The sequence below is a fragment of the Panthera pardus genome, unplaced genomic scaffold (genome assembly GCF_024362965.1).
Source record: "Panthera pardus isolate Hobbes unplaced genomic scaffold, ASM2436296v1 HiC_scaffold_13, whole genome shotgun sequence".
NCBI lineage: Eukaryota > Metazoa > Chordata > Mammalia > Carnivora > Felidae > Panthera > Panthera pardus.
In genome coordinates this window covers 159887337-159903034 of record NW_026526688.1, presented here as the reverse complement: position 1 = coordinate 159903034, position 15698 = coordinate 159887337, and the positions used below count along the sequence as shown (strand labels likewise).

The following is a 15698-nucleotide window of genomic DNA, read 5'->3' as shown; positions in this document are numbered from 1 at the left end:
GTCTTTTTGTGTGTGTGTGTGTGTGTGTGTGTGTGTGTGTGTGTGTGTGTGTTTCTGTCCAGATTTTCCCTTTTTATAAGGACATTAGTCACATAGATTAGGGCCCGCCCTAATGATTTCATTTTAACTTGATTACTTCTGTAAGGACCCTATCTCTGAATAAGAGTCACATTTTGAGGTGCTAGGTGTTAGGACTCCAAGGTATTCTGGAAGGGACAAAATTCAATTCATAACAGTTGTCTACTTGAACATGCAAGAATTTTCTTATGATGGCTACAAATAATTTGTTCTCTACAAGGATTTTGGATGATTGCAGGAAGATTCTCCCTGGAATTATTTGTTTTATAATGATACTGTTCCTTTCATTTACTTTGGACAATAACACAGAGCAATTAAATCTACCATCTTTCTTGATATTTGGCCACATAGTTGCATTGGAGCCTGGTCTGCCTTTTGACCTTCACTGTCCTAAATACAACTTACTGATATTATGAAAAAGATACAATATCAGGTCACTTCAGAACTATCTAACTGGTAGATGGTGTGAAGATGAATTCATCTAGTTGAACATGAATAACATGAGTCTCCCCCCCAACTCCAGCTCTCTGCCCCCCTTCACCCACACTTGGACTCCCTGTTTCAGGCAGGAGTTTGAATATGATTCAAGAAGATGCTCCTGGTATCAGAAAATTCCTTCATTTGAGGATTCTGGTGGGCTAGACCATAGTTGGCTATGAAACAAATTTGAAAGCAGTATCTAAGATTAAGGGAAAAAAATGGAGATAGCTAGATGTAATAGAAATAACAGTGAACTGGATATTAGGAAAACAGACTTTGATCAAGTTTCTGCAGTTAACTAGCATAATCTTGGACAAAGATACTCACCTCTCTATCTCTCAGATACCTTCCTGCTTAAAGTCCTGTGATTCCAGGGCTACTACAGCATAAGAAGAGGTAAGAAGAACATAAGAAGATTTAGATCACTGCTTAAATTTTGTGTTTGGTGAAATCTTAAGAGGTGCTGGGTCTGAGATTCAGCATAATCTGTAAAAACGTAAATGACCGTTAAGTGCACTGTTAAGTGCACTGAAGCTTGCAGTATGATAACACTACAGGAAAGTAAAATGAGGAGGGAAGTAAAATTAGGGCTGTTTGGTTGTAAGAATGATGAGAAAGGAGACCAAAAGATTACATTTGAGTAAAGAAGAAAAAAAAAAAGGAGTAAAAGCTCTCAGAAACCTACCTATAGGTGGGGCAGGCAGCCACTTGTCTGGAGGACCTCGTCCACTCTAGCACTTTGATCTGCAGCCACGCCCATATCTTTGTCAAAGCTCAGGAGTATTTCTGTAGCCACAGACTTGCTCATCAGCTCAAATATCCTAAACATGCAAGAAACAAGGAGTAGTAAGATTGAAGGCTTCCTTTCCTTTCTAGGAGATTAGCACAGGGATCTAATTAGGAGTCTGTGTGATTTCTAGTCTCTGCTCTTATGACCAATTCCTGACTCTCCACTAACCAGCTCTTCAACTTCACTCTCCTCTCTAAGAAATTAGATGGTGGGGTTTTAGTTAGTATATGCCTAAGGGAAAGTTGTTCCTATTTGAAGGAGTCAGCCTGCTGGAACCTGTGGGAAGAAGGGCATGAGGCTCTCTGCAGTTCTTGATGTGCTGTGTGAGTAATACAGGATGTTGATTTCAAGGACCATCTGGAATGAAGACAAACCAATAAATTCATTTCAGTGAACTAGTAATTTTTTTTATAAGCCTGCCTTTTGATTCTCTTTTTGGAATCCCATTCTTTGAATTTAGGATCTTTGCAGAAGGAGTTGGGTTGGCTGTAAGGCCTAATAATTCATTTATTAAATACTGACTACAGGGGCACCTGGGAGGCTCAGTTGGTTAAGCGTCTGACTCTTGGTTTTTAGTCAGGTCATGATCTCATGGGTTCATGGGATCGAGCCTTGAGTTGGGCTCAGTGCTAACAGCTTGGAGACTGCCTGGGATTCTCTCTCTCCCTCTCTCTCTCTCTGCCTCTGCCCTGCTCATGCATGTGTGCAAGCTCTCTCTCTAAATAAATAAACTTAAAAAAAAACACTAGGAGCACTTTGGTGGATCAGGCGGTTAAGTGACTGGCTTTGCCTCAGGTCATGATCTCACATTTCACGAATTTAAGCCCCTCATCGAGCTCTGTGCTGACAGCTCAGAGCCTGGAGCCTGCTTCAGATTCTATGTCTCCCTCTTTCTCTGCTCCTTCCCTGCTCAGGTTCTGTCTCTGTCTCTGTCTCTGTCTCTCTCTCTAAATAAATAAATAAATAAATAAACATTTAAAAATATTTTTAAAAAATACTGACTAGAACAAATAGTAGTTATGGCATGCTGTGACATGCCTGTATTATACCTTTGAACAAAGGATTCTGTGAGCCTTAGTTCTACTAGGGAAGCATGGTCCTTGCAAGTTCTGCTTGGGGGAGGTGAGGTGAGAACTCATGGTTCATGGGTTCAAGCCCCACATCAGGCTCTGTGCTGACAGTGTGGAGCCTGCTTGGGATTCTCTCTCTCTCTCTGCCCCTCTCCCACTCGTGTTCTTTCTCTGTCTCTCAAAATAAACTTAAAAAAAAAAAGACACTGAAAGTTTTTTATTTGAGATGTAATTGACATCAAACATTATATTAGCTTCAGGTATACAACATAATGATTCCATATTTGTATATATTGGGAAATGATCACTACAGTAAGTCTGGTTAACATTTGTCATCCTATATAGTTACAGATATTTTTCTTGTGATAAAAACTTTTAAGATCTCTCTTAGCAACTTTCAAATATGCACCATAGTATTAACTATAGTTACCATACTGTACATTATGTCCCCATAGCTTATTCATTTTATAACTGGAAGTTACCTTTTAACCCTCTTCACCCATACCCCCCTCCCCACTCCCACCTTTACCTCTGGCAACCACCAGTCTATTCTCTGTAAAACCTTGATGTTTTGGATTTTTATTCCACATATAAGTGAGGTCATACAGTATTTGTCTTTCTCTGACTTATTTCACCTAGCAAAATACCCTCAAGTTCCATTCATGTTGTCCCAGAAGGCATAATTTCATTCTTTTTAATGGCTGAATAATATTCCATCATATACATATATACTAGTCTTTCTTTTTCCATTCATCAATCAGTGGACACCTAGGTTGTTTCCATGTCTTGGCTATTATAAATAATGCTACAATGATTATGGAAGTGCAGATATCTTTTCGAGTCAGGTTTTCATTTTCTTCAGATAAATACCCAGAAGTGAAGTTGCTGGATCATATAGTAATTATTTTTCTTTTGGTACTTCTATTTTTAATGTTTTAGGAAATCTCCAAATTTTTTAAAGCATGATTAGATTTGCATTTTACAAAGATAATTGCAACAGCTACATGAAGTATGGATTGAAAGATGCAAAACTGCAGTCAGGAAAATGAATTTGGAAACTGTTAAAACTCTCCAGTGAAAAAAAGCAAGACAAATTACCTTAATTCAGGTGCTCATTATCTCTTGCTTGCTGCTAACCTGTTCAGGAACTTCTACTTAGGAGCTTTTATCATGGTCATTTCAAGGTTAAGAGCTACTGTCCTTTTCTTTCCTTTTTTTTCTTTTCTTTTCTTTTCTTTTTTTAAGTTCATTGGTTCTTTAGTTTTTAAAAAATGTTTTATTTATTTATTTATTTATTTATTTATTTATTTATTTATTTATTTTGAGAGGGAGAGTGTGTGAGCAGGGGAGGGGCAGAGAGAGAGAGAGAGAGAGAGAGAGAGAGAGAGAGAGAGAGAGAGAGAGAGAGAGGGAGAGAGTCCCAAGCAGGCTCTGCACTGTCAGTGCAGACAGACACGTGGGGCTTTGATCTCAGGAGCTGTGAGATCAGCTGAGCCAATCAAGAGTCAGACACTTAACCAACTGAACCCCCCAGGTGCCCCTATTTCTTTAATTTTTAAATGGATACTGAATTTCCATGGGTCAAAAATTCAAGGGGCGCCTGGAGGCTCAGTCAGTTAAGAGTCCAACTCTCAATTTTGGCTCAGGTCATGACCTCACGGTTTGTGAGATAAAGCCCCATGTCTGACTCTGCGCTGACAGTGCAGAGACTGCTTAGGATTCTCTCTCGCTCTCGCTCTCTCTGTCTCTCCCCACCCCCACTGCTCGCTTGCTTGTGTGGTCTCTCTCTCTCTCTCTCTCTCTCTCAAAATAAATAACCTTAAAAACAACAACAACAACAAAAAACTCTCAAGTTCAGAAAGTATAAAATGAACTCTTCTTCCCATTGGGGAAAATGCCAGTTTCCCTCCAAAATATATCACTATTTTTAGTTTTATGTGAATCTCTTTTGAGTTTTTTAATGTATATACAAGAAAAATGTTAATCTGTATTCTTTTTTTCCTTATAACAAATATGTATGCAGATATAACTGTTCTTGCATATTTCACTGGAGTTTTGCACCCTGAGTGTCCTGCCCTAGGTGTCCTAAGTGTAGAGTCTTCCACAGTGTGGATTTTACTGATTGCATCCCTGCAGTGTAGTTTCTGTGTTTTTCTGTTTCTGTAAATTGGTAGTTGGATCAAGGCACTATTAGATCTAGGTTGGTTAGATTTTTTTTTTAATTTTTTTTTTTTAACGTTTATTTATTTTTGAGACAGAGAGAGACAGAGCATGAACGGGGGAGGGTCAGAGAGAGAGGGAGACACAGAATCTGAAACAGGCTCCAGGCTCTGAGCAGTCAGCACAGAGCCCAACGCGGGGCTCGAACTCACGGACTGCGAGATCGTGACCTGAGCGGAAGTCGGACGCTTAACCGACTGAGCCACCCAGGCGCCCCTAGATTTTTTTTTTAAGACTACTTCCTAGGTGTTCTTCCACCAGGGGGCAGATAACATCAGGTTCTCATTTTTGTGTGTGTGGCTGCTAATAATTCTATGGTTATATTTTTAACATTTTAATCTTTGCTCAATTTGGAGTTTATCTTGGTGTATGGTGTGAATATTAGTTCCAAATTCACATTTTTCCAGTTGGCTATCCAGCTATCCAAACTGTGTATTGAATGGTCTCTCCCCACTCACTTAAGATGCCATTTTTATCATATATTAAATTCCAAAATGTATCTTGATCTATTTTCTGGACTTTCTATTCTCATATGGATCTATCTGTGTATTCATGGAATAGTTTCATACTGTTTTAATTATTGAGAGTCTATAAAACATCTTAATATCTGGTGGGACTAGTTTTGCCTTATTGCTCTCCTTTTTCAGAGCTTTCCCCACTATTCTTTTTTTTAAATTTTTTTTTTTTTTTAACGTTTATTTATTTTTTGAGACAGAGAGAGACAGAGCATGAACGGGGGAGGGTCAGAGAGAGAGGGAGACACAGAATCCGAAACAGGCTTCAGGCTCTGAGCTGTCAGCACAGAGCCTGACGCGGGGCTCAAACCCACGGACCGCGAGATCATGACCTGAGCCGAAGTCAGCTGCTTAACTGACTGAGCCACCCAGGCGCCCCTCCCCACTATTCTTTACTGGAATTGCATTTGACTTCTAGGAAGTTCTAGAGATCGATGTCTTCATGATGTCACAATTTTCTATCCAAGACTATGGTGTGCCTTTCTACTTGGTCACTTGCCTGTCCTTTAGAAGTGTTTTGAAGTTTTCTACATATATTCCTTCATATTCCTATTAAGTTTATTTTATTAGGTATTTTATTGTCTTGGCTGTTATTGTAATTGAGGTCTTTTTATCCATTATATCTTCTGTTTATTGTTTATGAAAGCCATTGATTCATACTCCATCAGACTTACTAAAGTCTTTTCTGTTTTGGTAGTTTTTTAGGTGACTTTTTTGAGTTTTTCATCCTATCATTTGTCAGTAGTGATGGCTTAATCTACTCTAGTCCAGTCTTTTATTCATCCTTCCTTTCTATAGTGTTGACTAAATCTTCCACTTACTTAACCCTGGTTCAAGCCTGTTTTTTCCTCAGTTGCTAATACTATTTTACCACATAAGTATTTGCTTTGGGCTTAAATCCAGCTTTTTCATCACTACCTGATAGAAGGTGACATATATGCTTCCTCTGCCCTGGAGCTGGGAGGCAGGTGCCATCAATTGATATCAGATCTAGAAAGGGTCAGGTGCCAGAGAATACAAACCTAAGGCCATGTCCCTCTGTCTTCACCTTAGGCTCTTCACACTCATATAAGGAAATTCGGTAAATAGCTCTTCATTTGTGATCTTCTCTCAACGCTGTAATTTTTTTGAATAAAGACATCTTGATTGGGTATTAATCTTTTATGTCTTTCTCTTCTTGATTTTCCCTTCTCTTCTCTTCCCTCCATTTCTCTCTGCCTTCCTGAACCCTTTCCTTCTTTCTTCCATTTCTCTCTTCTCTCTCTTCCATCTTTCTCTTTCCCAAGGTACCCTTTATTCTTTGTATAATACTTTATTTTGAGTCTTGTGAAAGAAAAATCTTACAGCTAGACTTACCCATGATCAAGTAGAAGTATTTAGGACTTTCCTTTAGTTCATCATTGTTAAATGGAGACAGAAAGTTTAGGTCAGCGCAGTGGGAGAATCATGTTGAAATATACCTAACCTCCTTTTGGACCTTTAAGGAGTAATTTGAGGGCAAAACATTAGTTATTGCAAAACAATTCTTTGAAGTATTATGGTATATTACAAGGAAATCTCCATTTTTAGGTAGAATTTATTCTTGGAAACCTTATCTCAAGGGGTGCTGTTGTAAGACAAAATCCTGAGTATGGAAAGAAAGCAAGTGTTCTGACTGCTTTGACTGCTAAGAATTTTTTCTTATCCATTTAGACAATGTTCATTGTCATCAGAAAAATAAATGTGTGAGTGGAGCCCTGAAAGTAAAATAGATAGTACTAAATGAGCAAAATAGACAAATATGAAGCTTTAAGAAGTGGGGCTTTCTTATTCATGTATAGTCTTCTATGAGAACACTGGGCTTTCTACCAAAGTTGGAATAAGGGCAGAAACCATGTCTCAATCATCTTTGAATTTAAGACTGTGACTGACCCAGAGGAGGCATATTATAAACATTTGATGATGTGGTGAACTAACCTAGACCAGACTGCTGTGGTTTCAATGTTTGTGTTTCCCCCAAATTTGTATATTGAAATCCTAATGCTCAAGGTGATGGTGTTAGGAGGTGGGGCCTTTGGGAGGTGACAAGGTTGTGAGAACAGAGCTTTCCTGAATGGGATTAGTGCTTTTATAGAAGAGACTCCAGAGAGCTCCTTGGCCTCCTCCACCATCTGAGGACAGAACAGGAAGTCTGCAGTCCAGAAGAGGACCCTCACCGAGCCATGCTGGCACGTCATCTCCAACTTCCAGCCTCTAGAACTAAGAGAAATAAATTTCTGTTGTTTATAATCCAGTCTGTGATGTTTTGTTATAGCAGCCTGAGTGGATTAAGACAGACCACCATCCTATTAGATGGGTACTTTTTTTTGTTTTTTTGTGTTTTTGTTTTGTTTTGTTTTGTTTTGTTTTGTTTGGATTGTGGAATTCCAGCAGGAGATTGTTGATTTAGATCACCTTCCAATCCTAGCATTCCACTCACTGCAGGATGGTGCTGAGAATGAGGGAAGGAGAACAGCAGATACAAGAACTATGAATTCAGTTTTCTTGGCTCTTTTGTGTTTGCTCAGTTAACTTCCATTCTGTAGTGGCCCCAGAGGGCTATAATGTAACAAATTTCATTATGATGATTCTGAGTCAGCAAAAAAATAGGTAAAGTGTGTTTAAATATAGACAGAATTTATGATATACGTTCAGGAAAGTATTCCACTAAAAGCAACAAACATAATGTGAGGGATATACTTTCACTAACTCAAAAATATGCTCGGATAAACAAGTTGTTGCTGTAACTACTTTTACTGACTTTTGTACTCTGACAACCCTTTCTTTTTCTGTCTTAAGATTTCTTATGAACATGAGAATTAGGCAGTAATCATAGCTAGACACAGTGTACAGGTGCTAGAAAATTTCAGTCCTAGGAGCCAAGAGTAGATTGAATACCTCAGCTTCACAAATAGATACACTAAGAAAGAAAGGTCAAGTGATGGGGTCATAGACGAAAGCAATGGATTGTCAGTAACAGAAAGAAATTTTCTGGCCTCTCTGAATCTATAGACAGTTTCTTAGTCTCCCTTGCCAAAAATTGCTTTGTGATCTCTATAAAAAACAGAACCAGATTTTACAGCAGAGGTGGGCAAATTTCTGTAAAGGGCCAGATGGAAAGTAAATTGTAATAGAAGAATGATGGACTGAAAACTTGAAGTTCCAGGTTCTTGTTTCCACCTGACCACTATGAGACCTTGGAGTACTCACAGTCTTGGAGCATAAGTTTCTTTATCTGTCCAATGGCAAGTGCACATTACAGAGATGTCATGAGGGTAAAATGAGAAAATAGATGTGAAAAGGGTTTTGAAAGTCATGTTTTCTACCAGTGTCAGAAATTGCGATGTCATCGTGGCAGTGGTGGCACAGGAAAAGTGCTTGCAGGTGTGAGCAAAGTGAATTTCAATGGGAGAAACTGCACCTAGGAGACAAGTTTGTTCAGTACTATGTGAATCGACAGAGGAGGGTCTGTGCAGTGCTGTGTGTGGATTACCAATGGAGAAATCACGCTAGCACATCCCACAGCCAAACTTCATTGAACATAGACTCTGATCCTTTCTTACTGATACACATGCCACCTCATGATCATCATTGTAAGCATCAATTCTAAAAGTACTGCACACTACCTTATGAATAAAGGGAAGTTTGCCTTTTTATAAACTCAGCTCGGGATAAGACATGTACCAGAATCTGGGAGCTCATTTTCATCCCTCTTGCCTCCACTGATGCCCCTGCTCTGTGATTTCATTCTGGACTTTTTATTGTGTCTCTCCAGTACTCAGTTCCTTTATAATGATGGAAAAACAACTACAGGGTAACACTTTGAGCAGTTATTGCCAGCACTAAAAGTATCTTTTGGGAAAAAAAGGAAAACATGCCTTCGTGTTTGCCCCTGCACTGGGGGTTTACTGCTTATTATTATTTCTTCGTATCTCTTATCTTACCTTTAAAACCTAAAAATAGTCTGCCTCCCTTTCCACCTATTCACCACATTAATTGCTCTGGGCAGGAAGAAATGTCTTCAATATGTGTCTTTTTCCTGCTTTTGATTTTTAAGTCCATTACATACCTCAGCTGCTTTATTGTTTAACTTGTTAATCTGCCCCTTACTGGTACTGGGAAATGTCCTTGGTGCCACTGAGGAGGAGACTGAGATGATCCTTAGCTCCTTTTATAAAAAGTATGCATAGCTTTTTCTGTATATAATTAACCTTAGGTGGTAATCTGGCCTTTTCCAATTGAACAGAATAACAGGTGTATGTCAACTGTTTGATTAAGAAAAAAAAAAAATGTTCTGGGCACTGCTGTCTGTCTGTGCTGGCCTGGCTAGGAAACATAGGGGCATAGGCATTGTTCCTGTAATTGGAGAGCAATAAGTCCACGTGAAAAGTAGTGGATATGTTGGAAAACAGTAGACTCCCAAGTCAGAAAATCTGGTTCTGTAGCTAACTTGCTTTGTGGCTTTGCTTCAGCTTCTTTTTCCAGAAAATGAGTGGATTGAATTGGATCGGTGGTTTTCAAAGTTCTCTCTTAAAGATTCTTGACATTTCAGACCTGTTTACTTTAGAGAACTAAGCAGGCAGGGCACTCACTCCCAAAGCCTCTTCAAAATGCTCTATGTCTCTCACTTTTATATATTAGGTTTCCATATGAAATTTCAAATAAAGTCTTCCAGAGCTAAAAATATTTGAAAGCAAGTGAACCAAATGACTCCTGTCATTTTTTTCAATTCTGATTTTCTGTGAATCTGAGACTTCGCCACAAAATATAAGAACATATAAACATATGCCAGGTATGTGACATAGAATTCTGTATTAGTCATTCAACAAGCATTCACAAAATTCCTTGCAGATTGGAGAATGTCATAGCGTCTGATCATCATAACTGTCTTCACTTTGGTACTCCATGGATATATCCATTTGGATAAAAACGTGTATGAGATTTAGAGTGGTCAGTAGTCCTGGAAAATATAGAAAAGTTTAAAAGAAATTGCTAACAGACCCTCCACTTAAAGATAATAACTTACATTTCTGATTTATTTTCCTTCCAGGTTATTTTCCTGTATACTGTGATAGTTTAACATAGTTTTAGGGGTGCTTGGATGGGTCAGTCAGTAGGGCATGTGACTCTTTTTTTTTTAATGGATAGATAGATAGATTTAAATTTTAGTTAACATACAGTACAGTATTGGTTTTCAGGAGTAGAATTCAGTGATTCATTACTTACATACAACACCCAATACTCATCACAAGTGCCCTCCTTAATGCCCATCACCTATCTATCCCCTCTCCCTCCCACCCACATCCCTCCATTAACCCTGTTTGTTTTCTATTGTTAAGAGCCTCTTGTGGTTTGTTTCCCTCTCTCCTCTTCCCCCTCCCCTCTTCCCATATGGTCATCTGTTTTGTTTCTTAAATTCCACATATGAATGAAATCATATGGTATTTGTCTTTGACTTACTTCACTTAGCATACTACATTCTTGCTCTATCCATGTTGTTGCAAATGGCAAGGTTTTATTCTTTTTGATAGCTGAGTAATATGCCATTGTGTGTGTGTGTGTGTGTGTGTGTGTGTACCACATCTTCTTTATCTATGGGCATTTTGGGCTCTCCCTATAGTCTGACGATTGTTGATAATGCTGCTATAAACATTGGGTGCATGTGTCCCTTAGAATCTGTAATTTTGTATATTTTGGGCAAACATCTAACCCAGCAATTGCTGGGTCATAGGGTAGTTCTATTTTTAGTTTTTTGAGGAGGAACCTCCATACTTTTCTCTAGAGTAGCTGCACCAGTTTGCATTAGGGCGTGTGACTCTTGCTCTCGGGGTCTTGAGTTCAAGCCCCATGTGGGGCGTAGAGTTTACCTTAAAAATGTTTTTTAAAAATTCAAAAAAATCTACATAGTTTTGAATATATATAGTTTTATATCCTGGCTTTTATTCAATCTTAGAGCATGGATATTTTCTCAAGTGCTATTTCTGCTTTTTTCCTGTGATATTAAAACTCCTGTTGTCTATCTTCTAAAGCTGAATGTATGCACACCCTAGAATCCAGAGTCTCCACTCCTAACTGAATATGTAACAGAAGTGCATACATATATTCACTGAAACACATGTTCCGAAATGTTATAGGAGTAATACTAATAGTGGCCTCAAACCAGAAACTACCAAGATGCCTATATATTGAGATAAATATGTGGATTCACACAAAGAATGCAAAACAGCAGAAATAATGAACAATCCACAACTGGACACAAAGCCAGACATGCAAAAGTGCATGCTCCATGATTCCATTAAAAAGTATAGGAAAAAATAATCTTTACTGTTATAAATCAGGATAAAGGAGCGTAAAAAGGACTTCTAGATGCTGGTACTGTTTGATTTCTTGATCCACGTGCTGGTTACACAGTCGTGTTAGTTTGGAAAAACTTACCAAGCTGTACACTTAAGATATGTTCACTTTCTGTATATATATCATACTTTAAAATTTTTGGAAGAACTCCTATAGTTTTCTAAATTATATATGATTCAATATAGTAGTAAAGTGCTACTGAGTACTTTAAGGATTTGATTGTATTTCACTCATAAATGTAGAATTGAATCTCTTATGAATCCATTTATTAAGCTACCCTTGGATATACTTTAGTGTCACTCTACTTCCCATTATAGCACTTATCACACTATATTATAATTTTCTGTTTTTCTTTTTCCCACACTGGATCATAAATTTCCTGGGGGCAGGAACATTTTTTTAAATTTTATTTTTAATTGGAGTATAGTCGACATACAATATTATTGTTAGTTTCAAATGTACAACATAGTGATTTGGCAATTATATACATTATGCACTGCTCACCACCATATGTGTATCACCATCTGTCGTATACAAAGTTATTGTTACCTGGAGCACCTGGGTGGCTTAGTTGCTTGAGTGTCTGACTTCGGTTCAGGTCATGATTGTGCAGTTTGTGAGTTCGAGCCCCGCATCAGGCTCACTGCTCTCAACAAAGAGCCCACTTTGGATCCTCTGATCCCTCTCTCTGCCCTGCTCATGTTCTCTCTGTCTCAAAAATAAATAAACATTAATTAAAAAAAAAAGTTATTACTACCTGAGGCATCTGGGTGGCTCAGTTGGTTGAGCATCCAACTTGAGATCAGGTTATGATCTCGCAGTTCATGAGTTTGAGCCCTGCATGGGGCTTGCTGCTGTCAGCACGGAGCCCATGTAGGATGCCCATGCCCCCCACCCCCGTCCCTTCCCTGTTCTCTCTCTCTCTCTTTTCCTCTTTCAAAAATAAATAAACATTAAAAAAAAACAAAGTTATTGTCACCATGCAATATTATTGTTTATATTCCTTATGCTGTACTTTTCATCCCTGTGAATTATTTATTTTATACCTCTTAATCCCTTTAGATTTGTACCTCTAATCCCCCTCACCTATTTCTCTATTCCATCACCTCTGCCCCTCTGGTAACTACCAGTTCGTTCTCTGTATTTATGAATCTGTTTCTGTTTTGTTTTTTAGATTCCACATGTAAGATTTAGTATGGATTTGTCTTTCTCTGTTCTGATTTATTGCACTTAGCATAATGTCCTCTGGGTCCATCCATGTTGTTGTAAAGAGCAAGATTTCACTATTTTTTCTGGCTGAGTAATATTCCATTATATATATCACATCTTCTTTATGAATTCATCTGTTAGTGGACACTTAGGTTGCTTCTATATCTTGGCTACAATAAATAATGCTGCAGTAAACATAGGGGTACATATATTTTTCTGAGTTACTGTTTTTGTTTTCTTTAGATAAATATCCAGCAATGGGATTATTAGATCGTATGTTATTTTTAATTTTCTGAGGAACTTCCATACTGTTTTCCATAGTGACTGCAACAATTTACATTTACACCTATAGAGCACAAGGGTTCTTTTTTCTCTACATCCTTGCCAATATTTGTTATTTCTTGTCTTTTTGATACTACCCATTCTGACTAGTGTGAGGTTTTGATTTGCACTTCCCTGATGACTAGTGATGTTCAGCATCTTTTCATGTGTTTCTTGGCCACCTATATGTTCTCTTTGGAAAATGTCTATTCAGGTCATCTGCTCATGTTTTCAGTTGGATAATTTGGGGGTTTTGGTGTCAAGTTGTAGAAGTTCTTTATATGTTTTAGATATTAACTCTTTATCAGATATGTCATTTGCAAATATCTTCTCCTTTTCAGTAGGTTGCCTTTTTTTTGTTGTTGATGGTTTCCTTTGCTATGCAAAAGGTTTTGAGTTTGATATAGTCCCAATTGTTGAGTTTTATTTTTGTTTCCTTACTTGAGGAGACATACACAGAGAAATATTGCTAAGGCTGCTATCCAAGAGATTATAACCTATGTTTTCTTTTAGGAGTTTTATGGTTTCAGGTCTCACATTTAGGTCTTTCAGCAACTTTGGGCTTATTATTCTGCAATGTGTAAAAGAGTGGTCCAGTTTCATTCTTCTGCATGTAGCTTTCCAGTTTTCCCAGCACGATTTATTTGAAGAGACTGCCTCTTCCCTATTGTATATTTTTACCTCCTTTGTAATAGATTAATTGACCATATAAGTGTGGGTTTATTTCTGGGCTCTCTGTTTTGTTGCACTGGTGTGTCTATTGTTGTGCCAGTAACTGTTTTTATTACTGTAATTTTGTAGTATATTTTGAAATCTGGGATTGTGATTACCTTCTGCTTTGTTCTTCTTTCTCAAGATTGCTTTGGCTATTCAGGGTCTTTTCTGGTTACATACAAATTTATGATTATTTGTTTTAGTTCTATGAAAAATACTGTTGGAATTTTGACAATGATTGCATTGAATCTTTAGATTGCTTTGGGTAGTGTGGACATTTTGACAATATTAATTCTTAGAATTCAGAGCATGGTATATCTTTCCATTTAGTTTTGTCATTTGTTTTATCAATGTCTTATAGTTTTCAGAGTACAGATCTTTTACCTCCTTGGTTAAATTTATTCCTAGGCATTTTATTCTATTTGATGCAATTATAAATGAGAGTGTTTTTTTTTAATTTCCCTTTCTGCTATTTAGTTATTCTGTTATTTTTTGTTGTATAGAAATGTGACAGATTTCTGTATATTGATTTTTTTTATCATGTTTACTGAATTTATTTGTTCTAGTAGTTTTTTGATGAAGTCTAGGGTTTTCTATATATAGTATCATGTCATTTGCAAATAGTGACAGTTTTATTTCTTCCTTTCTAATTTGGATGCGCTTTTTTTTTTATCTTGTCTAATCACTATTGCTAAGACTTCTAGTACCTCACTGAATGATAGTGGCAATAGTAGACGTCTTTGTCTTGTTCCTGATCTTAGAGGAAAAGCATTTAGCTTTTTACTGTGAATAGCTGTAGGTTTTTCATATAAAGTCTTTCTTATGTTGCAATATGTTCTAAGACCATTTTGCTGAGAGTTTTTATCATGAATGAGTGTTTAAGTTTGTCAAATGCTTTATCTGCATCTATTGAGACGATTATGTGATTTTTATCCATCATTTTGTTAACGTGGTATATATCACTTTCATTGACTTATAGATATTGAACCATCCTTGCGTCCCTGGAATAAATCCCAGTTTGTTGTCGTGAATGATCCTTGTAATATATTGCTTAATTTGGTTTGCTAATATTTTGTTGAGGATTTTTGCATCTATGTTTATCCAGGGAAATTGGGCTATAATTTTCTTTTTCTGTAATACCTTTGGTTTTGGTGTCAAGGTAATATGGGCCTCAGAGATGAATTTGAAAGCATTCCTTTCTCTACTATTTTTTAAAATAGTTTGAGAATAATAGGTATTAATTTTTCTTTAAATGTTTCATTTCATTCACTTGTGAAGCCATCTAGTTCTGGACTTTGTTGGGAGTTTTTTGATTATTGATTCAATTTCATTACTAATAATTGGTCTTTCCATATTTTATATTTCTTCCTGATTCAGTTTTGGATGTTTCTAGGAGTCTGTCCATTTCTTCTAAGTTGTTCATTTTGTTGGCATATAGTTTTTCATAATAGCCTCTTTGTAATCTTTTCTATTTCTGTGGTGTCAGTTGCAGTCTCTTTCTTTCTGATTTTATTTATTTGCATCCTCTCTCTCCCCGCCCCCTCTTTTTTTTTTTTTTTTTGATGAGTGGTTAAAAGTTTATCAATTTTGTTCATCTTTTCAAAGAACCAGCTCCTGCTTATATTGATCTATTCTATTGTTTTTTTAGTCTCTATTTCATTTATTTCCTCTCTTATCTTTGTGATTTATTTCCTTTTACTCACTTTGGGTTTTGTTTGTCTTTTTCTTGTTCCTTTAGGTGTGGGGTTAGATTGTTTGAGATTTGTTTATTGTTTCTTGAGGTAGGCCTGTAACACTATAAACTTCACTCTTAGAATGGCTTTTGCTGCATCCCAAAGATTGAACTGTTGTGTTTTCATTTTCACTTATCTCCATGTATTTTTTTATATCCTCTTTGATTTTTTCATGGACCCTTAATTGTTTAATAGC

At 37.1% G+C, this 15698-nt stretch overlaps 1 protein-coding gene across 2 annotated transcripts in view; it reads left to right on the top strand.

The window, feature by feature from the left end:
• Positions 1–15698, top strand: part of CRACD (capping protein inhibiting regulator of actin dynamics) — a 114755-nt gene that overhangs the window by 986 nt on the left and 98071 nt on the right. The window lies entirely within an intron of this gene.